The sequence below is a fragment of the Cryptomeria japonica genome, unplaced genomic scaffold, assembly GCF_030272615.1.
Source record: "Cryptomeria japonica unplaced genomic scaffold, Sugi_1.0 HiC_scaffold_255, whole genome shotgun sequence".
Taxonomy (NCBI): domain Eukaryota; kingdom Viridiplantae; phylum Streptophyta; class Pinopsida; order Cupressales; family Cupressaceae; genus Cryptomeria; species Cryptomeria japonica.
This window is the reverse complement of record NW_026729077.1, coordinates 50,001-70,801: the sequence shown is the minus strand read 5'-3', so window position 1 is coordinate 70,801 and position 20,801 is coordinate 50,001. Positions and strand designations below refer to the sequence as shown.

The window sequence follows — 20,801 nt, the reverse complement described above, 5'->3', positions numbered from 1 at the left end:
ACTTCGTGCAGGCCGCACCTTGGAGCACACTTCGGAGCGCTCCTTGGTGCGCACCATGGTGCCCACCAGGGCGCACCCGGGGCAAACCGGGCTCCGACTTCGTGCACGCCGCACCTTGGAGCACACATCGGAGCGCTCCCAGGTTCGCACCAGCGTTGCGCACCTTTGATGCGCTGCCTTCACTAATTTCCAGAAAAGGCAAAAAAAAACGATATTTTAAAATTTCCGTTCTGAAAGATAGTGAAAAAAACGGAACGCGGGTGCCATCTTGAGCCCTTCCTGGTGCGCAGCCCAGGCAAGTTGTGCGCACCAAGGTGCCCACCCTGGCGGAGGTGCGCGCCCGGGGCAAACCGGGCTCCGACTTCGTGCACTGCATGGTGCCCACCAAGGCGCGCAACCCAGCCAAGGTGCCCACCGCAGCGAAGGTGCACGCGAGGTGCGCACCCGAGGTGCACACCCGGGGCAAACCGAGCTCCGACTTCGTGCACGCCGCACCTTGGAGCACACTTCAGAGCGCTCCTTGGTGCGCACCAGGGCGCGCAACCCAGCCAAGGTGCTCACCCCGGCGAAGGTGCACGCGAGGTGCGCACCCGGGGCAAGCCGGGCTCGGACTTCGTGCACGCCGCACCTTGGAGCACACATCGGAGCGCTCCCGGGTTCGCACCAGCATTGCGCACCTTTGATGCGCTGCCTTCACTAATTTCCAGAAAAGGCAAAAAAAAAAAAAAAACGAGATTTTAAAATTTCCGTTTTGAAAGATAGTGAAAAAAACGGAACGCGGGTGCCATCTTGAGCCCGCCCTGGTGTGCAGCCCAGGCAAGTTGTGCGCACCAAGGCACCCACCCTGGCCAAGGTGGGTCACGGGGTGGGTCCTAGGGTGGGTAACGGGGTGGGTACTAAGGTGCGTGCCAAGGTGGGTCATGGGGTGGGTGCCAAGGTGGGCACCAGGGTGGGTGTGCACCAACCCTAGCCAGGGTAGGTCACGGGGTGGTTGTCGGGGTGGGCGTCAAGGAGCCAAGGTGGGTGGCAAGTAGCCAAGTTGCGTGCCAAGGTGGGTGTCGGGGTGGGTGCCAAGGATCCAAGGTGGGTGCCAAGGAACCAAGGTGGGTGTCTGGGTGGGTGCCGAGGTGGGAGCCAGGGTGGGTCCCAAGGTGAGTGCAAAGGTGGGTGCCAGGGTCAAGGTGAGTGCCAATGTGGGTTCCAAGGTGCCAGGGTCAGGGTGAGTGCCAATGTGGGTTCAAAGGTGCTAAGTTGGGTGCGAGGTTGGGTGCGAGGGTGGGTGGGTGCCAAGGTGTGCTAGGTGGAAGCCCGGGTGGGTCGGCATCCCATGGGTGTCGAGTTGGGTGCCTGATGGGTGCTTCTTGTCAAGTTTTAGTCGTCGGGACTCATTTCGAGCCTTAGAGGTCGTTTCTTGTCCGGTTGCCCTGTCTTCGACCTGGGAACCCAATTTTGGTCCTCGGGTCCCATTTTTTTTTGTCTCGCATCCCACTTTTGGCCTGTGGCCTTTTCGGGGTCGATTCTCGTTTTGGGCATCAGAGCATGTTTCTTCTCCTAAAACCCAATATTTGTTTATTAAGTCTCGGAACACATTTTTGTTCTCGTGGACCCATCATGGGTCTTGGAACGCATTTGTGGTCCTTGGGTCCCATTTTGCATCCCGAAACTTGTGTTTTGGTGCTTGATCCCTATTTTGGGTGCCCACCTTGCACCAAGTGCGCACCCGGGGCAAACCGAGCGCCTTGGTGCACCGGGGCAAGATCGAGCGTGCACCCGAGGCGCCCCGAACATGCACCAAGGTGCACTCGGCCCACATGTGAGCGCAGGTCGTTGCGCCCGAGGTGGTGTGTGGGCACCGCGTTGCAGACGGGACACTGCACGCACACGACGCCCCGTCCAGGTGCACGCACGTAGGCCGGGCCGGGTGCACACCCGACGCCCTAGCAAGGTGCGCGCACCCGGGCAGGGCTCACACTTGGCGAACGGGGCGCACTTCGCGAGGGAGGGTGTGCACCTCGACGGGGGTGGGTGGCCGGGGTGGATTCGCACGTGGGTCGCGGTTTGCTAAGTACACACTGCGACAAGCTCATAACGGGTGCGATCATACCAGCGTTAGTGCACCGGATCCCATCAGAACTCCGCAGTTAAGCGCGCTTGGGCCGGAGTAGTACTGGGATGGGTGACCTCCCGGGAAGTCCCGGTGTTGCACCCTTTTTTAGTTTTTCGCCGGGCGTCGCAATGCTATTTGAATAAACCTTTTGCCCGTTTGCGTTCTCGTCGGGGCCGGGCCGGGCCGGGGTGCGCTGCCCGCACTACCGCGCGCGCGGGGGCGACACCGAGCGCGCACCCGAGGCGCCCCGAGCACACAGGCCACGGTGCAACCCGGGCGTTGTGCGCGCACCCCGGTGCGCCCGAGGTGCTGCGCGCGCACCCAGGTGAAATCGGTGTGCACCTCGGCCAGTGCGCGCTCGGTCGAGTCGCGCACGTTGGCCAAGGTGCACGGTGATGTTTCTTACTCTAAGGTTCCGCACCAGACGCCCGGGACAGGTGAGCGAAGCTGGGCGGGGCCGGGTGCGCGGCCGGGGCAGGTGCACGCAGCTGGAGAGAGCTTTGGAGCACACCAGAGGTGCGCACCTTGGAGCACACTTCGGAGCGCACCAATGATGCGCTCCATTCAAAAGTTTCCTGAAAAGGCAAAAAAAGTTGAGATTATAGAATTTCCCACTTGAGAGATTGTAAAAAAAAAAAATTTAAAATGAAGGAAACGCGGGTGCCAAGGTGTGCGCGCCCGGGTGCGCAGCCCAGCCAAGGTGTGCGCACCAAGGCGCCCACCCTGGCGAAGGTGCACGCAAGGTGCGCACCCGAGGCAAACCGGACAATTAACCCAACTTTCGACTTCGCGCGCACCTGCGCACCTTGGAGCGCACTTCGGAGCGCTCCTTGGTGCGCACCAATCTTGGGCACCTCGGAGTGCACCATGGCGCCCACCAAGGTGCGCACCCGGGGCAAACCGAGCTCCGACTTCGTGCGCACCTTGGAGCGCACGAAAGGTGCGCACCATGGCGCCCACCAAGGTGCGCAGCCCAGCCAAGGCGTGCGCATCAAGGTGCGCACCCTGGCGAAGGTGCGCACCCGGGGCAAACCGAGCTCCGACTTCGTGCGCACCTTGGAGCGCACAAAGGGTGCGCAACCCAGCCAAGGTGTGCGCACCCCGGGCAAACCGAGCTCCGAATCGTGCGCACCTTGGAGCACACTTCGGAGCCCTCCTTGGTGCGCACCGATGTTGCGCACCTCGGAGCGCACCCGGGGAAAACAATGCAATTAACCCGACTTTCGACTTCGTGGGCACCTCGGAGCGCTCTCGGGTTCGCACCTCGGAGCACACCGAGGTGCGCACCTTTGATGCGCTGCCTTCACCAATTTCCAGAAAAGGCAAGAAAACATTGAGAAGGTGTGCGCACCGAGGTGCCCACCCTGGCGAAGGTGCACGCGAGGTGCGCACCCGGGGCAAACCGGGCTCCGACTTCGTGCACGCCATGCTGCGCACCTTGGAGGGCCATGGTGCGCACCTTGGAGCACACTTCGGAGCGCTCAATGGTGCCCAACCCAGCCAAGGTGCCCACCGCGGCGAAGGTGCACGCGAGGTGCGCACCCGGGGTAAACCGGGCTCCGACTTCGTGCACGCCGCACCTTGGAGCACACTTCGGAGCGCTCCTTGGTGCGCACCAGGGCGCGCAACCCAGCCGAGGTGCCCACCCCGGCGAAGGTGCACGCGGGGTGCGCACCCGGGGCAAACCGGGCTCCGACTTCGTGCACGCCATGGTGCCCACCGCGGCGAAGGTGCACGCGAGGTGCGCACCCGGGGCAAACCGGGCTCCGACTTCGTGCACGCCGCACCTTGGAGCACACTTCGGAGCGCTCCTTGGTGCGCACCAGGGCGCGCAACCCAGCCGAGGTGCCCACCCCAGCGAAGGTGCACGCGAGGTGCGCACCCGGGGCAAACCGGGCTCCGACTTCGTGCACGCCATGGTGCCCACCGCGGCGAAGGTGCACGCGAGGTGCGCACCCGGGGCAAACCGGGCTCCGACTTCGTGCACGCCATGGTGCCCACCGCGGCGAAGGTGCACGCGAGGTGCGCACCCGGGGCAAACCGGGCTCCGACTTCGTGCACGCCGCACCTTGGAGCACACTTCGGAGCGCTCCTTGGTGCGCACCATGGTGCCCACCAGGGCGCGCAACCCCGCCGAAGGTGCACGCGAGGTGCGCACCCGGGGCAAACCGGGCTCCGACTTCGTGCACGCCGCACCTTGGAGCACACTTCGGAGCGCTCCTTGGTGCGCACCAGGGCGCGCAACCCCGCCGAAGGTGCACGCGAGGTGCGCACCCGGGGCAAACCGGGCTCCGACTTCGTGCACGCCATGGTGCGCACCAGGGTGCCCACCGCGGCGAAGGTGCGCACCCGGGGCAAACCGGGCTCCGACTTCGTGCACGCCGCACCTTGGAGCACACTTCGGAGCGCTCCTTGGTGCGCACCAGGGCGCGCAACCCAGCCGAGGTGCCCACCCCGGCGAAGGTGCACGCGAGGTGCGCACCCGGGGCAAACCGGGCTCCGACTTCGTGCACGCCATGGTGCCCACCGCGGCGAAGGTGCGCACCCGGGGCAAACCGGGCTAGGACTTCGTGCACGCCGCACCTTGGAGCACACTTCGGAGCGCTCCTTGGTGCGCACCATGGTGCCCACCAGGCCGCGCAACCCAGCCAAGGTGTGCGCACCAAGGTGCACGCGAGGTGCGCACCCGGGGCAAACCGGGGTCCGGCTTCGTGCACGCCGCACCTTGGAGCACACATCGGGGCGCTCCCGGGTTCGCACCGGCGTTGCGCACCGTGGTGGGCACCTCGGAGCGCACCGTGGTGGGCACCTCGGAGCACACCAAGGTGGGCAGCGAGGTGCGCACCTTTGATGCGATGCCTTCACTAATTTCCATAAAAGGCAAAAGAAAACGAGATTTTAAAATTTCCGTTTTGAAAGATAGTGAGAAAAAGGGAATGCTGGTGCCATCTTGAGCCCGCCCTGGTGCGCAGCCCAGCCAAGGTGTGCGCACCAAGGTGCCCACCCTGGCGAAGGTGCGCGCCCGGGCAATTAACCCAACTTCCAACTTCGCGCGCGCCAGGGTGGGAGCGCACCCAACAACCGGGCCTGGGAAGAGCCAATGCGAGAAACCCCACCAAACGCTCTGACAAAAAAAGAGGGGGCGCTCCAGTAACCCCGCTTCGGAGCGCACCCTGGGCAAACCCAGCCAGGGTGCCCACCCCGGCCAAGGTGCAGGCGAGGTGCGCACCCGGGGCAAACCGGGCTCCGACAACGTGCACGCCGCACCTTGGAGCACACTTCGTAGCGCTCCCGGGTGCGCACCTCAGAGCACACCAAGGTGGGCAGCGAGGTGCGCACCTTTGATGCGCTGCCTTCACTAATTTCCAGAAAAGGCAAAAAAAAGAGGAGATTTTAAAATTTCCGTTTTGAAAGATAGTGAAAAAAACGGAACGCGGGTGCCATCTTGAGCCCGCCCGGGTGCACAGCCCAGGTAAGGTGCCCACCCTGGCAAAGGTGCGCACCCGGGCAATTAACCCTACTTCCGACTTCGTGCGCGCCAGGGTGGCAACCGGGCCTGGGAAGAGCCAATGCGAGAAACCCCACCAAACGCTCCGACAAAAAAAGAGGCGGCGCTCCAATAACCCCGCTTCGGAGCGCAGCCGGGGCAAACCCAGCCAAGGTGCCCACCCCGACGAAGGTGCACGCGAGGTGCGCACCCGGGGCAAACCGGGCTCCGACAACGTGCACGCAGCACCTTGGAGCACACTTCGAAGCACTCCCGGGTGCCCACCGGCGTTGCGCACCGTGGTGGGCAGCGAGGTGCGCACCTTTGATGCGCTGCCTTCACTAATTTCCAGAAAAGGCAAAAAAAAATGAGATTTTAAAATTTCCGTTTTGAAAGATAGTGAAAAAAACGGAACGCGGGTGCCATCTTGAGCCCGCCCTGGTGCGCAGCCCAGGCAAGGCATGCGCACCAAGGTGCCCACCCGCGGTGCACACCCGGGGCAAACCGGGCTCCGACTTCGTGCAGGCCGCACCTTGGAGCACACTTCGGAGCGCTCCTTGGTGCGCACCATGGTGCCCACCAGGGCGCACCCGGGGCAAACCGGGCTCCGACTTCGTGCACGCCGCACCTTGGAGCACACATCGGAGCGCTCCCAGGTTCGCACCAGCGTTGCGCACCTTTGATGCGCTGCCTTCACTAATTTCCAGAAAAGGCAAAAAAAAACGATATTTTAAAATTTCCGTTCTGAAAGATAGTGAAAAAAACGGAACGCGGGTGCCATCTTGAGCCCTTCCTGGTGCGCAGCCCAGGCAAGTTGTGCGCACCAAGGTGCCCACCCTGGCGGAGGTGCGCGCCCGGGGCAAACCGGGCTCCGACTTCGTGCACTGCATGGTGCCCACCAAGGCGCGCAACCCAGCCAAGGTGCCCACCGCAGCGAAGGTGCACGCGAGGTGCGCACCCGAGGTGCACACCCGGGGCAAACCGAGCTCCGACTTCGTGCACGCCGCACCTTGGAGCACACTTCAGAGCGCTCCTTGGTGCGCACCAGGGCGCGCAACCCAGCCAAGGTGCTCACCCCGGCGAAGGTGCACGCGAGGTGCGCACCCGGGGCAAGCCGGGCTCGGACTTCGTGCACGCCGCACCTTGGAGCACACATCGGAGCGCTCCCGGGTTCGCACCAGCATTGCGCACCTTTGATGCGCTGCCTTCACTAATTTCCAGAAAAGGCAAAAAAAAAAAAAAAACGAGATTTTAAAATTTCCGTTTTGAAAGATAGTGAAAAAAACGGAACGCGGGTGCCATCTTGAGCCCGCCCTGGTGTGCAGCCCAGGCAAGTTGTGCGCACCAAGGCACCCACCCTGGCCAAGGTGGGTCACGGGGTGGGTCCTAGGGTGGGTAACGGGGTGGGTACTAAGGTGCGTGCCAAGGTGGGTCATGGGGTGGGTGCCAAGGTGGGCACCAGGGTGGGTGTGCACCAACCCTAGCCAGGGTAGGTCACGGGGTGGTTGTCGGGGTGGGCGTCAAGGAGCCAAGGTGGGTGGCAAGTAGCCAAGTTGCGTGCCAAGGTGGGTGTCGGGGTGGGTGCCAAGGATCCAAGGTGGGTGCCAAGGAACCAAGGTGGGTGTCTGGGTGGGTGCCGAGGTGGGAGCCAGGGTGGGTCCCAAGGTGAGTGCAAAGGTGGGTGCCAGGGTCAAGGTGAGTGCCAATGTGGGTTCCAAGGTGCCAGGGTCAGGGTGAGTGCCAATGTGGGTTCAAAGGTGCTAAGTTGGGTGCGAGGTTGGGTGCGAGGGTGGGTGGGTGCCAAGGTGTGCTAGGTGGAAGCCCGGGTGGGTCGGCATCCCATGGGTGTCGAGTTGGGTGCCTGATGGGTGCTTCTTGTCAAGTTTTAGTCGTCGGGACTCATTTCGAGCCTTAGAGGTCGTTTCTTGTCCGGTTGCCCTGTCTTCGACCTGGGAACCCAATTTTGGTCCTCGGGTCCCATTTTTTTTTGTCTCGCATCCCACTTTTGGCCTGTGGCCTTTTCGGGGTCGATTCTCGTTTTGGGCATCAGAGCATGTTTCTTCTCCTAAAACCCAATATTTGTTTATTAAGTCTCGGAACACATTTTTGTTCTCGTGGACCCATCATGGGTCTTGGAACGCATTTGTGGTCCTTGGGTCCCATTTTGCATCCCGAAACTTGTGTTTTGGTGCTTGATCCCTATTTTGGGTGCCCACCTTGCACCAAGTGCGCACCCGGGGCAAACCGAGCGCCTTGGTGCACCGGGGCAAGATCGAGCGTGCACCCGAGGCGCCCCGAACATGCACCAAGGTGCACTCGGCCCACATGTGAGCGCAGGTCGTTGCGCCCGAGGTGGTGTGTGGGCACCGCGTTGCAGACGGGACACTGCACGCACACGACGCCCCGTCCAGGTGCACGCACGTAGGCCGGGCCGGGTGCACACCCGACGCCCTAGCAAGGTGCGCGCACCCGGGCAGGGCTCACACTTGGCGAACGGGGCGCACTTCGCGAGGGAGGGTGTGCACCTCGACGGGGGTGGGTGGCCGGGGTGGATTCGCACGTGGGTCGCGGTTTGCTAAGTACACACTGCGACAAGCTCATAACGGGTGCGATCATACCAGCGTTAGTGCACCGGATCCCATCAGAACTCCGCAGTTAAGCGCGCTTGGGCCGGAGTAGTACTGGGATGGGTGACCTCCCGGGAAGTCCCGGTGTTGCACCCTTTTTTAGTTTTTCGCCGGGCGTCGCAATGCTATTTGAATAAACCTTTTGCCCGTTTGCGTTCTCGTCGGGGCCGGGCCGGGCCGGGGTGCGCTGCCCGCACTACCGCGCGCGCGGGGGCGACACCGAGCGCGCACCCGAGGCGCCCCGAGCACACAGGCCACGGTGCAACCCGGGCGTTGTGCGCGCACCCCGGTGCGCCCGAGGTGCTGCGCGCGCACCCAGGTGAAATCGGTGTGCACCTCGGCCAGTGCGCGCTCGGTCGAGTCGCGCACGTTGGCCAAGGTGCACGGTGATGTTTCTTACTCTAAGGTTCCGCACCAGACGCCCGGGACAGGTGAGCGAAGCTGGGCGGGGCCGGGTGCGCGGCCGGGGCAGGTGCACGCAGCTGGAGAGAGCTTTGGAGCACACCAGAGGTGCGCACCTTGGAGCACACTTCGGAGCGCACCAATGATGCGCTCCATTCAAAAGTTTCCTGAAAAGGCAAAAAAAGTTGAGATTATAGAATTTCCCACTTGAGAGATTGTAAAAAAAAAAAATTTAAAATGAAGGAAACGCGGGTGCCAAGGTGTGCGCGCCCGGGTGCGCAGCCCAGCCAAGGTGTGCGCACCAAGGCGCCCACCCTGGCGAAGGTGCACGCAAGGTGCGCACCCGAGGCAAACCGGACAATTAACCCAACTTTCGACTTCGCGCGCACCTGCGCACCTTGGAGCGCACTTCGGAGCGCTCCTTGGTGCGCACCAATCTTGGGCACCTCGGAGTGCACCATGGCGCCCACCAAGGTGCGCACCCGGGGCAAACCGAGCTCCGACTTCGTGCGCACCTTGGAGCGCACGAAAGGTGCGCACCATGGCGCCCACCAAGGTGCGCAGCCCAGCCAAGGCGTGCGCATCAAGGTGCGCACCCTGGCGAAGGTGCGCACCCGGGGCAAACCGAGCTCCGACTTCGTGCGCACCTTGGAGCGCACAAAGGGTGCGCAACCCAGCCAAGGTGTGCGCACCCCGGGCAAACCGAGCTCCGAATCGTGCGCACCTTGGAGCACACTTCGGAGCCCTCCTTGGTGCGCACCGATGTTGCGCACCTCGGAGCGCACCCGGGGAAAACAATGCAATTAACCCGACTTTCGACTTCGTGGGCACCTCGGAGCGCTCTCGGGTTCGCACCTCGGAGCACACCGAGGTGCGCACCTTTGATGCGCTGCCTTCACCAATTTCCAGAAAAGGCAAGAAAACATTGAGAAGGTGTGCGCACCGAGGTGCCCACCCTGGCGAAGGTGCACGCGAGGTGCGCACCCGGGGCAAACCGGGCTCCGACTTCGTGCACGCCATGCTGCGCACCTTGGAGGGCCATGGTGCGCACCTTGGAGCACACTTCGGAGCGCTCAATGGTGCCCAACCCAGCCAAGGTGCCCACCGCGGCGAAGGTGCACGCGAGGTGCGCACCCGGGGCAAACCGGGCTCCGACTTCGTGCACGCCGCACCTTGGAGCACACTTCGGAGCGCTCCTTGGTGCGCACCAGGGCGCGCAACCCAGCCGAGGTGCCCACCCCGGCGAAGGTGCACGCGGGGTGCGCACCCGGGGCAAACCGGGCTCCGACTTCGTGCACGCCATGGTGCCCACCGCGGCGAAGGTGCACGCGAGGTGCGCACCCGGGGCAAACCGGGCTCCGACTTCGTGCACGCCGCACCTTGGAGCACACTTCGGAGCGCTCCTTGGTGCGCACCAGGGCGCGCAACCCAGCCGAGGTGCCCACCCCAGCGAAGGTGCACGCGAGGTGCGCACCCGGGGCAAACCGGGCTCCGACTTCGTGCACGCCATGGTGCCCACCGCGGCGAAGGTGCACGCGAGGTGCGCACCCGGGGCAAACCGGGCTCCGACTTCGTGCACGCCATGGTGCCCACCGCGGCGAAGGTGCACGCGAGGTGCGCACCCGGGGCAAACCGGGCTCCGACTTCGTGCACGCCGCACCTTGGAGCACACTTCGGAGCGCTCCTTGGTGCGCACCATGGTGCCCACCAGGGCGCGCAACCCCGCCGAAGGTGCACGCGAGGTGCGCACCCGGGGCAAACCGGGCTCCGACTTCGTGCACGCCGCACCTTGGAGCACACTTCGGAGCGCTCCTTGGTGCGCACCAGGGCGCGCAACCCCGCCGAAGGTGCACGCGAGGTGCGCACCCGGGGCAAACCGGGCTCCGACTTCGTGCACGCCATGGTGCGCACCAGGGTGCCCACCGCGGCGAAGGTGCGCACCCGGGGCAAACCGGGCTCCGACTTCGTGCACGCCGCACCTTGGAGCACACTTCGGAGCGCTCCTTGGTGCGCACCAGGGCGCGCAACCCAGCCGAGGTGCCCACCCCGGCGAAGGTGCACGCGAGGTGCGCACCCGGGGCAAACCGGGCTCCGACTTCGTGCACGCCATGGTGCCCACCGCGGCGAAGGTGCGCACCCGGGGCAAACCGGGCTAGGACTTCGTGCACGCCGCACCTTGGAGCACACTTCGGAGCGCTCCTTGGTGCGCACCATGGTGCCCACCAGGCCGCGCAACCCAGCCAAGGTGTGCGCACCAAGGTGCACGCGAGGTGCGCACCCGGGGCAAACCGGGGTCCGGCTTCGTGCACGCCGCACCTTGGAGCACACATCGGGGCGCTCCCGGGTTCGCACCGGCGTTGCGCACCGTGGTGGGCACCTCGGAGCGCACCGTGGTGGGCACCTCGGAGCACACCAAGGTGGGCAGCGAGGTGCGCACCTTTGATGCGATGCCTTCACTAATTTCCATAAAAGGCAAAAGAAAACGAGATTTTAAAATTTCCGTTTTGAAAGATAGTGAGAAAAAGGGAATGCTGGTGCCATCTTGAGCCCGCCCTGGTGCGCAGCCCAGCCAAGGTGTGCGCACCAAGGTGCCCACCCTGGCGAAGGTGCGCGCCCGGGCAATTAACCCAACTTCCAACTTCGCGCGCGCCAGGGTGGGAGCGCACCCAACAACCGGGCCTGGGAAGAGCCAATGCGAGAAACCCCACCAAACGCTCTGACAAAAAAAGAGGGGGCGCTCCAGTAACCCCGCTTCGGAGCGCACCCTGGGCAAACCCAGCCAGGGTGCCCACCCCGGCCAAGGTGCAGGCGAGGTGCGCACCCGGGGCAAACCGGGCTCCGACAACGTGCACGCCGCACCTTGGAGCACACTTCGTAGCGCTCCCGGGTGCGCACCTCAGAGCACACCAAGGTGGGCAGCGAGGTGCGCACCTTTGATGCGCTGCCTTCACTAATTTCCAGAAAAGGCAAAAAAAAGAGGAGATTTTAAAATTTCCGTTTTGAAAGATAGTGAAAAAAACGGAACGCGGGTGCCATCTTGAGCCCGCCCGGGTGCACAGCCCAGGTAAGGTGCCCACCCTGGCAAAGGTGCGCACCCGGGCAATTAACCCTACTTCCGACTTCGTGCGCGCCAGGGTGGCAACCGGGCCTGGGAAGAGCCAATGCGAGAAACCCCACCAAACGCTCCGACAAAAAAAGAGGCGGCGCTCCAATAACCCCGCTTCGGAGCGCAGCCGGGGCAAACCCAGCCAAGGTGCCCACCCCGACGAAGGTGCACGCGAGGTGCGCACCCGGGGCAAACCGGGCTCCGACAACGTGCACGCAGCACCTTGGAGCACACTTCGAAGCACTCCCGGGTGCCCACCGGCGTTGCGCACCGTGGTGGGCAGCGAGGTGCGCACCTTTGATGCGCTGCCTTCACTAATTTCCAGAAAAGGCAAAAAAAAATGAGATTTTAAAATTTCCGTTTTGAAAGATAGTGAAAAAAACGGAACGCGGGTGCCATCTTGAGCCCGCCCTGGTGCGCAGCCCAGGCAAGGCATGCGCACCAAGGTGCCCACCCGCGGTGCACACCCGGGGCAAACCGGGCTCCGACTTCGTGCAGGCCGCACCTTGGAGCACACTTCGGAGCGCTCCTTGGTGCGCACCATGGTGCCCACCAGGGCGCACCCGGGGCAAACCGGGCTCCGACTTCGTGCACGCCGCACCTTGGAGCACACATCGGAGCGCTCCCAGGTTCGCACCAGCGTTGCGCACCTTTGATGCGCTGCCTTCACTAATTTCCAGAAAAGGCAAAAAAAAACGATATTTTAAAATTTCCGTTCTGAAAGATAGTGAAAAAAACGGAACGCGGGTGCCATCTTGAGCCCTTCCTGGTGCGCAGCCCAGGCAAGTTGTGCGCACCAAGGTGCCCACCCTGGCGGAGGTGCGCGCCCGGGGCAAACCGGGCTCCGACTTCGTGCACTGCATGGTGCCCACCAAGGCGCGCAACCCAGCCAAGGTGCCCACCGCAGCGAAGGTGCACGCGAGGTGCGCACCCGAGGTGCACACCCGGGGCAAACCGAGCTCCGACTTCGTGCACGCCGCACCTTGGAGCACACTTCAGAGCGCTCCTTGGTGCGCACCAGGGCGCGCAACCCAGCCAAGGTGCTCACCCCGGCGAAGGTGCACGCGAGGTGCGCACCCGGGGCAAGCCGGGCTCGGACTTCGTGCACGCCGCACCTTGGAGCACACATCGGAGCGCTCCCGGGTTCGCACCAGCATTGCGCACCTTTGATGCGCTGCCTTCACTAATTTCCAGAAAAGGCAAAAAAAAAAAAAAAACGAGATTTTAAAATTTCCGTTTTGAAAGATAGTGAAAAAAACGGAACGCGGGTGCCATCTTGAGCCCGCCCTGGTGTGCAGCCCAGGCAAGTTGTGCGCACCAAGGCACCCACCCTGGCCAAGGTGGGTCACGGGGTGGGTCCTAGGGTGGGTAACGGGGTGGGTACTAAGGTGCGTGCCAAGGTGGGTCATGGGGTGGGTGCCAAGGTGGGCACCAGGGTGGGTGTGCACCAACCCTAGCCAGGGTAGGTCACGGGGTGGTTGTCGGGGTGGGCGTCAAGGAGCCAAGGTGGGTGGCAAGTAGCCAAGTTGCGTGCCAAGGTGGGTGTCGGGGTGGGTGCCAAGGATCCAAGGTGGGTGCCAAGGAACCAAGGTGGGTGTCTGGGTGGGTGCCGAGGTGGGAGCCAGGGTGGGTCCCAAGGTGAGTGCAAAGGTGGGTGCCAGGGTCAAGGTGAGTGCCAATGTGGGTTCCAAGGTGCCAGGGTCAGGGTGAGTGCCAATGTGGGTTCAAAGGTGCTAAGTTGGGTGCGAGGTTGGGTGCGAGGGTGGGTGGGTGCCAAGGTGTGCTAGGTGGAAGCCCGGGTGGGTCGGCATCCCATGGGTGTCGAGTTGGGTGCCTGATGGGTGCTTCTTGTCAAGTTTTAGTCGTCGGGACTCATTTCGAGCCTTAGAGGTCGTTTCTTGTCCGGTTGCCCTGTCTTCGACCTGGGAACCCAATTTTGGTCCTCGGGTCCCATTTTTTTTTGTCTCGCATCCCACTTTTGGCCTGTGGCCTTTTCGGGGTCGATTCTCGTTTTGGGCATCAGAGCATGTTTCTTCTCCTAAAACCCAATATTTGTTTATTAAGTCTCGGAACACATTTTTGTTCTCGTGGACCCATCATGGGTCTTGGAACGCATTTGTGGTCCTTGGGTCCCATTTTGCATCCCGAAACTTGTGTTTTGGTGCTTGATCCCTATTTTGGGTGCCCACCTTGCACCAAGTGCGCACCCGGGGCAAACCGAGCGCCTTGGTGCACCGGGGCAAGATCGAGCGTGCACCCGAGGCGCCCCGAACATGCACCAAGGTGCACTCGGCCCACATGTGAGCGCAGGTCGTTGCGCCCGAGGTGGTGTGTGGGCACCGCGTTGCAGACGGGACACTGCACGCACACGACGCCCCGTCCAGGTGCACGCACGTAGGCCGGGCCGGGTGCACACCCGACGCCCTAGCAAGGTGCGCGCACCCGGGCAGGGCTCACACTTGGCGAACGGGGCGCACTTCGCGAGGGAGGGTGTGCACCTCGACGGGGGTGGGTGGCCGGGGTGGATTCGCACGTGGGTCGCGGTTTGCTAAGTACACACTGCGACAAGCTCATAACGGGTGCGATCATACCAGCGTTAGTGCACCGGATCCCATCAGAACTCCGCAGTTAAGCGCGCTTGGGCCGGAGTAGTACTGGGATGGGTGACCTCCCGGGAAGTCCCGGTGTTGCACCCTTTTTTAGTTTTTCGCCGGGCGTCGCAATGCTATTTGAATAAACCTTTTGCCCGTTTGCGTTCTCGTCGGGGCCGGGCCGGGCCGGGGTGCGCTGCCCGCACTACCGCGCGCGCGGGGGCGACACCGAGCGCGCACCCGAGGCGCCCCGAGCACACAGGCCACGGTGCAACCCGGGCGTTGTGCGCGCACCCCGGTGCGCCCGAGGTGCTGCGCGCGCACCCAGGTGAAATCGGTGTGCACCTCGGCCAGTGCGCGCTCGGTCGAGTCGCGCACGTTGGCCAAGGTGCACGGTGATGTTTCTTACTCTAAGGTTCCGCACCAGACGCCCGGGACAGGTGAGCGAAGCTGGGCGGGGCCGGGTGCGCGGCCGGGGCAGGTGCACGCAGCTGGAGAGAGCTTTGGAGCACACCAGAGGTGCGCACCTTGGAGCACACTTCGGAGCGCACCAATGATGCGCTCCATTCAAAAGTTTCCTGAAAAGGCAAAAAAAGTTGAGATTATAGAATTTCCCACTTGAGAGATTGTAAAAAAAAAAAATTTAAAATGAAGGAAACGCGGGTGCCAAGGTGTGCGCGCCCGGGTGCGCAGCCCAGCCAAGGTGTGCGCACCAAGGCGCCCACCCTGGCGAAGGTGCACGCAAGGTGCGCACCCGAGGCAAACCGGACAATTAACCCAACTTTCGACTTCGCGCGCACCTGCGCACCTTGGAGCGCACTTCGGAGCGCTCCTTGGTGCGCACCAATCTTGGGCACCTCGGAGTGCACCATGGCGCCCACCAAGGTGCGCACCCGGGGCAAACCGAGCTCCGACTTCGTGCGCACCTTGGAGCGCACGAAAGGTGCGCACCATGGCGCCCACCAAGGTGCGCAGCCCAGCCAAGGCGTGCGCATCAAGGTGCGCACCCTGGCGAAGGTGCGCACCCGGGGCAAACCGAGCTCCGACTTCGTGCGCACCTTGGAGCGCACAAAGGGTGCGCAACCCAGCCAAGGTGTGCGCACCCCGGGCAAACCGAGCTCCGAATCGTGCGCACCTTGGAGCACACTTCGGAGCCCTCCTTGGTGCGCACCGATGTTGCGCACCTCGGAGCGCACCCGGGGAAAACAATGCAATTAACCCGACTTTCGACTTCGTGGGCACCTCGGAGCGCTCTCGGGTTCGCACCTCGGAGCACACCGAGGTGCGCACCTTTGATGCGCTGCCTTCACCAATTTCCAGAAAAGGCAAGAAAACATTGAGAAGGTGTGCGCACCGAGGTGCCCACCCTGGCGAAGGTGCACGCGAGGTGCGCACCCGGGGCAAACCGGGCTCCGACTTCGTGCACGCCATGCTGCGCACCTTGGAGGGCCATGGTGCGCACCTTGGAGCACACTTCGGAGCGCTCAATGGTGCCCAACCCAGCCAAGGTGCCCACCGCGGCGAAGGTGCACGCGAGGTGCGCACCCGGGGTAAACCGGGCTCCGACTTCGTGCACGCCGCACCTTGGAGCACACTTCGGAGCGCTCCTTGGTGCGCACCAGGGCGCGCAACCCAGCCGAGGTGCCCACCCCGGCGAAGGTGCACGCGGGGTGCGCACCCGGGGCAAACCGGGCTCCGACTTCGTGCACGCCATGGTGCCCACCGCGGCGAAGGTGCACGCGAGGTGCGCACCCGGGGCAAACCGGGCTCCGACTTCGTGCACGCCGCACCTTGGAGCACACTTCGGAGCGCTCCTTGGTGCGCACCAGGGCGCGCAACCCAGCCGAGGTGCCCACCCCAGCGAAGGTGCACGCGAGGTGCGCACCCGGGGCAAACCGGGCTCCGACTTCGTGCACGCCATGGTGCCCACCGCGGCGAAGGTGCACGCGAGGTGCGCACCCGGGGCAAACCGGGCTCCGACTTCGTGCACGCCATGGTGCCCACCGCGGCGAAGGTGCACGCGAGGTGCGCACCCGGGGCAAACCGGGCTCCGACTTCGTGCACGCCGCACCTTGGAGCACACTTCGGAGCGCTCCTTGGTGCGCACCATGGTGCCCACCAGGGCGCGCAACCCCGCCGAAGGTGCACGCGAGGTGCGCACCCGGGGCAAACCGGGCTCCGACTTCGTGCACGCCGCACCTTGGAGCACACTTCGGAGCGCTCCTTGGTGCGCACCAGGGCGCGCAACCCCGCCGAAGGTGCACGCGAGGTGCGCACCCGGGGCAAACCGGGCTCCGACTTCGTGCACGCCATGGTGCGCACCAGGGTGCCCACCGCGGCGAAGGTGCGCACCCGGGGCAAACCGGGCTCCGACTTCGTGCACGCCGCACCTTGGAGCACACTTCGGAGCGCTCCTTGGTGCGCACCAGGGCGCGCAACCCAGCCGAGGTGCCCACCCCGGCGAAGGTGCACGCGAGGTGCGCACCCGGGGCAAACCGGGCTCCGACTTCGTGCACGCCATGGTGCCCACCGCAGCGAAGGTGCGCACCCGGGGCAAACCGGGCTAGGACTTCGTGCACGCCGCACCTTGGAGCACACTTCGGAGCGCTCCTTGGTGCGCACCATGGTGCCCACCAGGCCGCGCAACCCAGCCAAGGTGTGCGCACCAAGGTGCACGCGAGGTGCGCACCCGGGGCAAACCGGGGTCCGGCTTCGTGCACGCCGCACCTTGGAGCACACATCGGGGCGCTCCCGGGTTCGCACCGGCGTTGCGCACCGTGGTGGGCACCTCGGAGCGCACCGTGGTGGGCACCTCGGAGCACACCAAGGTGGGCAGCGAGGTGCGCACCTTTGATGCGATGCCTTCACTAATTTCCATAAAAGGCAAAAGAAAACGAGATTTTAAAATTTCCGTTTTGAAAGATAGTGAGAAAAAGGGAATGCTGGTGCCATCTTGAGCCCGCCCTGGTGCGCAGCCCAGCCAAGGTGTGCGCACCAAGGTGCCCACCCTGGCGAAGGTGCGCGCCCGGGCAATTAACCCAACTTCCAACTTCGCGCGCGCCAGGGTGGGAGCGCACCCAACAACCGGGCCTGGGAAGAGCCAATGCGAGAAACCCCACCAAACGCTCTGACAAAAAAAGAGGGGGCGCTCCAGTAACCCCGCTTCGGAGCGCACCCTGGGCAAACCCAGCCAGGGTGCCCACCCCGGCCAAGGTGCAGGCGAGGTGCGCACCCGGGGCAAACCGGGCTCCGACAACGTGCACGCCGCACCTTGGAGCACACTTCGTAGCGCTCCCGGGTGCGCACCTCAGAGCACACCAAGGTGGGCAGCGAGGTGCGCACCTTTGATGCGCTGCCTTCACTAATTTCCAGAAAAGGCAAAAAAAAGAGGAGATTTTAAAATTTCCGTTTTGAAAGATAGTGAAAAAAACGGAACGCGGGTGCCATCTTGAGCCCGCCCTGGTGCACAGCCCAGGTAAGGTGCCCACCCTGGCAAAGGTGCGCACCCGGGCAATTAACCCTACTTCCGACTTCGTGCGCGCCAGGGTGGCAACCGGGCCTGGGAAGAGCCAATGCGAGAAACCCCACCAAACGCTCCGACAAAAAAAGAGGCGGCGCTCCAATAACCCCGCTTCGGAGCGCAGCCGGGGCAAACCCAGCCAAGGTGCCCACCCCGACGAAGGTGCACGCGAGGTGCGCACCCGGGGCAAACCGGGCTCCGACAACGTGCACGCAGCACCTTGGAGCACACTTCGAAGCACTCCCGGGTGCCCACCGGCGTTGCGCACCGTGGTGGGCAGCGAGGTGCGCACCTTTGATGCGCTGCCTTCACTAATTTCCAGAAAAGGCAAAAAAAAATGAGATTTTAAAATTTCCGTTTTGAAAGATAGTGAAAAAAACGGAACGCGGGTGCCATCTTGAGCCCGCCCTGGTGCGCAGCCCAGGCAAGGCATGCGCACCAAGGTGCCCACCCGCGGTGCACGCCCGGGGCAAACCGGGCTCCGACTTCGTGCAGGCCGCACCTTGGAGCACACTTCGGAGCGCTCCTTGGTGCGCACCATGGTGCCCACCAGGGCGCACCCGGGGCAAACCGGGCTCCGACTTCGTGCACGCCGCACCTTGGAGCACACATCGGAGCGCTCCCAGGTTCGCACCAGCGTTGCGCACCTTTGATGCGCTGCCTTCACTAATTTCCAGAAAAGGCAAAAAAAAACGATATTTTAAAATTTCCGTTCTGAAAGATAGTGAAAAAAACGGAACGCGGGTGCCATCTTGAGCCCTTCCTGGTGCGCAGCCCAGGCAAGTTGTGCGCACCAAGGTGCCCACCCTGGCGGAGGTGCGCGCCCGGGGCAAACCGGGCTCCGACTTCGTGCACTGCATGGTGCCCACCAAGGCGCGCAACCCAGCCAAGGTGCCCACCGCAGCGAAGGTGCACGCGAGGTGCGCACCCGAGGTGCACACCCGGGGCAAACCGAGCTCCGACTTCGTGCACGCCGCACCTTGGAGCACACTTCAGAGCGCTCCTTGGTGCGCACCAGGGCGCGCAACCCAGCCAAGGTGCTCACCCCGGCGAAGGTGCACGCGAGGTGCGCACCCGGGGCAAGCCGGGCTCGGACTTCGTGCACGCCGCACCTTGGAGCACACATCGGAGCGCTCCCGGGTTCGCACCAGCATTGCGCACCTTTGATGCGCTGCCTTCACTAATTTCCAGAAAAGGCAAAAAAAAAAAAAAAACGAGATTTTAAAATTTCCGTTTTGAAAGATAGTGAAAAAAACGGAACGCGGGTGCCATCTTGAGCCCGCCCTGGTGTGCAGCCCAGGCAAGTTGTGCGCACCAAGGCACCCACCCTGGCCAAGGTGGGTCACGGGGTGGGTCCTAGGGTGGGTAACGGGGTGGGTACTAAGGTGCGTGCCAAGGTGGGTCATGGGGTGGGTGCCAAGGTGGGCACCAGGGTGGGTGTGCACCAACCCTAGCCAGGGTAGGTCACGGGGTGGTTGTCGGGGTGGGCGTCAAGGAGCCAAGGTGGGTGGCAAGTAGCCAAGTTGCGTGCCAAGGTGGGTGTCGGGGTGGGTGCCAAGGATCCAAGGTGGGTGCCAAGGAACCAAGGTGGGTGTCTGGGTGGGTGCCGAGGTGGGAGCCAGGGTGGGTCCCAAGGTGAGTGCAAAGGTGGGTGCCAGGGTCAAGGTGAGTGCCAATGTGGGTTCCAAGGTGCCAGGGTCAGGGTGAGTGCCAATGTGGGTTCAAAGGTGCTAAGTTGGGTGCGAGGTTGGGTGCGAGGGTGGGTGGGTGCCAAGGTGTGCTAGGTGGAAGCCCGGGTGGGTCGGCATCCCATGGGTGTCGAGTTGGGTGCCTGATGGGTGCTTCTTGTCAAGTTTTAGTCGTCGGGACTCATTTCGAGCCTTAGAGGTCGTTTCTTGTCCGGTTGCCCTGTCTTCGACCTGGGAACCCAATTTTGGTCCTCGGGTCCCATTTTTTTTTGTCTCGCATCCCACTTTTGGCCTGTGGCCTTTTCGGGGTCGATTCTCGTTTTGGGCATCAGAGCATGTTTCTTCTCCTAAAACCCAATATTTGTTTATTAAGTCTCGGAACACATTTTTGTTCTCGTGGACCCATCATGGGTCTTGGAACGCATTTGTGGTCCTTGGGTCCCATTTTGCATCCCGAAACTTGTGTTTTGGTGCTTGATCCCTATTTTGGGTGCCCACCTTGCACCAAGTGCGCACCCGGGGCAAACCGAGCGCCTTGGTGCACCGGGGCAAGATCGAGCGTGCACCCGAGGCGCCCCGAACATGCACCAAGGTGCACTCGGCCCACATGTGAGCGCAGGTCGTTGCGCCCGAGGTGGTGTGTGGGCACCGCGTTGCAGACGGGACACTGCACGCACACGACGCCCCGTCCAGGTGCACGCACGTAGGCCGGGCCGGGTGCACACCCGACGCCCTAGCAAGGTGCGCGCACCCGGGCAGGGCTCACACTTGGCGAACGGGGCGCACTTCGCGAGGGAGGGTGTGCACCTCGACGGGGGTGGGTGGCCGGGGTGGATTCGCACGTGGGTCGCGGTTTGCTAAGTACACACTGCGACAAGCTCATAACGGGTGCGATCATACCAGCGTTAGTGCACCGGATCCCATCAGAACTCCGCAGTTAAGCGCGCTTGGGCCGGAGTAGTACTGGGATGGGTGACCTCCCGGGAAGTCCCGGTGTTGCACCCTTTTTTAGTTTTTCGCCGGGCGTCGCAATGCTATTTGAATAAACCTTTTGCCCGTTTGCGTTCTCGTCGGGGCCGGGCCGGGCCGGGGTGCGCTGCCCGCACTACCGCGCGCGCGGGGGCGACACCGAGCGCGCACCCGAGGCGCCCCGAGCACACAGGCCACGGTGCAACCCGGGCGTTGTGCGCGCACCCCGGTGCGCCCGAGGTGCTGCGCGCGCACCCAGGTGAAATCGGTGTGCACCTCGGCCAGTGCGCGCTCGGTCGAGTCG

At 63.5% G+C, this 20,801-nt stretch overlaps 4 non-coding genes across 4 annotated transcripts; all 4 read left to right on the top strand.

Moving 5' to 3' along the window:
• The first annotated feature begins 2,090 nt into the window (after positions 1 to 2,090).
• LOC131869638 (5S ribosomal RNA) lies at positions 2,091 to 2,209 on the top strand. The gene has a single exon (XR_009368020.1). It is a non-coding gene; the product is annotated as a 5S ribosomal RNA (ribosomal RNA).
• Positions 2,210 to 8,198: 5,989 nt separating this feature from the next.
• On the top strand, positions 8,199 to 8,317 carry LOC131869637 (5S ribosomal RNA). Its single transcript, XR_009368019.1, has one exon. It is a non-coding gene; the product is annotated as a 5S ribosomal RNA (ribosomal RNA).
• A 5,989-nt stretch (positions 8,318 to 14,306) lies between these two features.
• LOC131869673 (5S ribosomal RNA) lies at positions 14,307 to 14,425 on the top strand. The gene has a single exon (XR_009368054.1). It is a non-coding gene; the product is annotated as a 5S ribosomal RNA (ribosomal RNA).
• A 5,989-nt stretch (positions 14,426 to 20,414) lies between these two features.
• On the top strand, positions 20,415 to 20,533 carry LOC131869670 (5S ribosomal RNA). The gene has a single exon (XR_009368051.1). It is a non-coding gene; the product is annotated as a 5S ribosomal RNA (ribosomal RNA).
• The last annotated feature ends 268 nt before the right edge of the window (positions 20,534 to 20,801 follow it).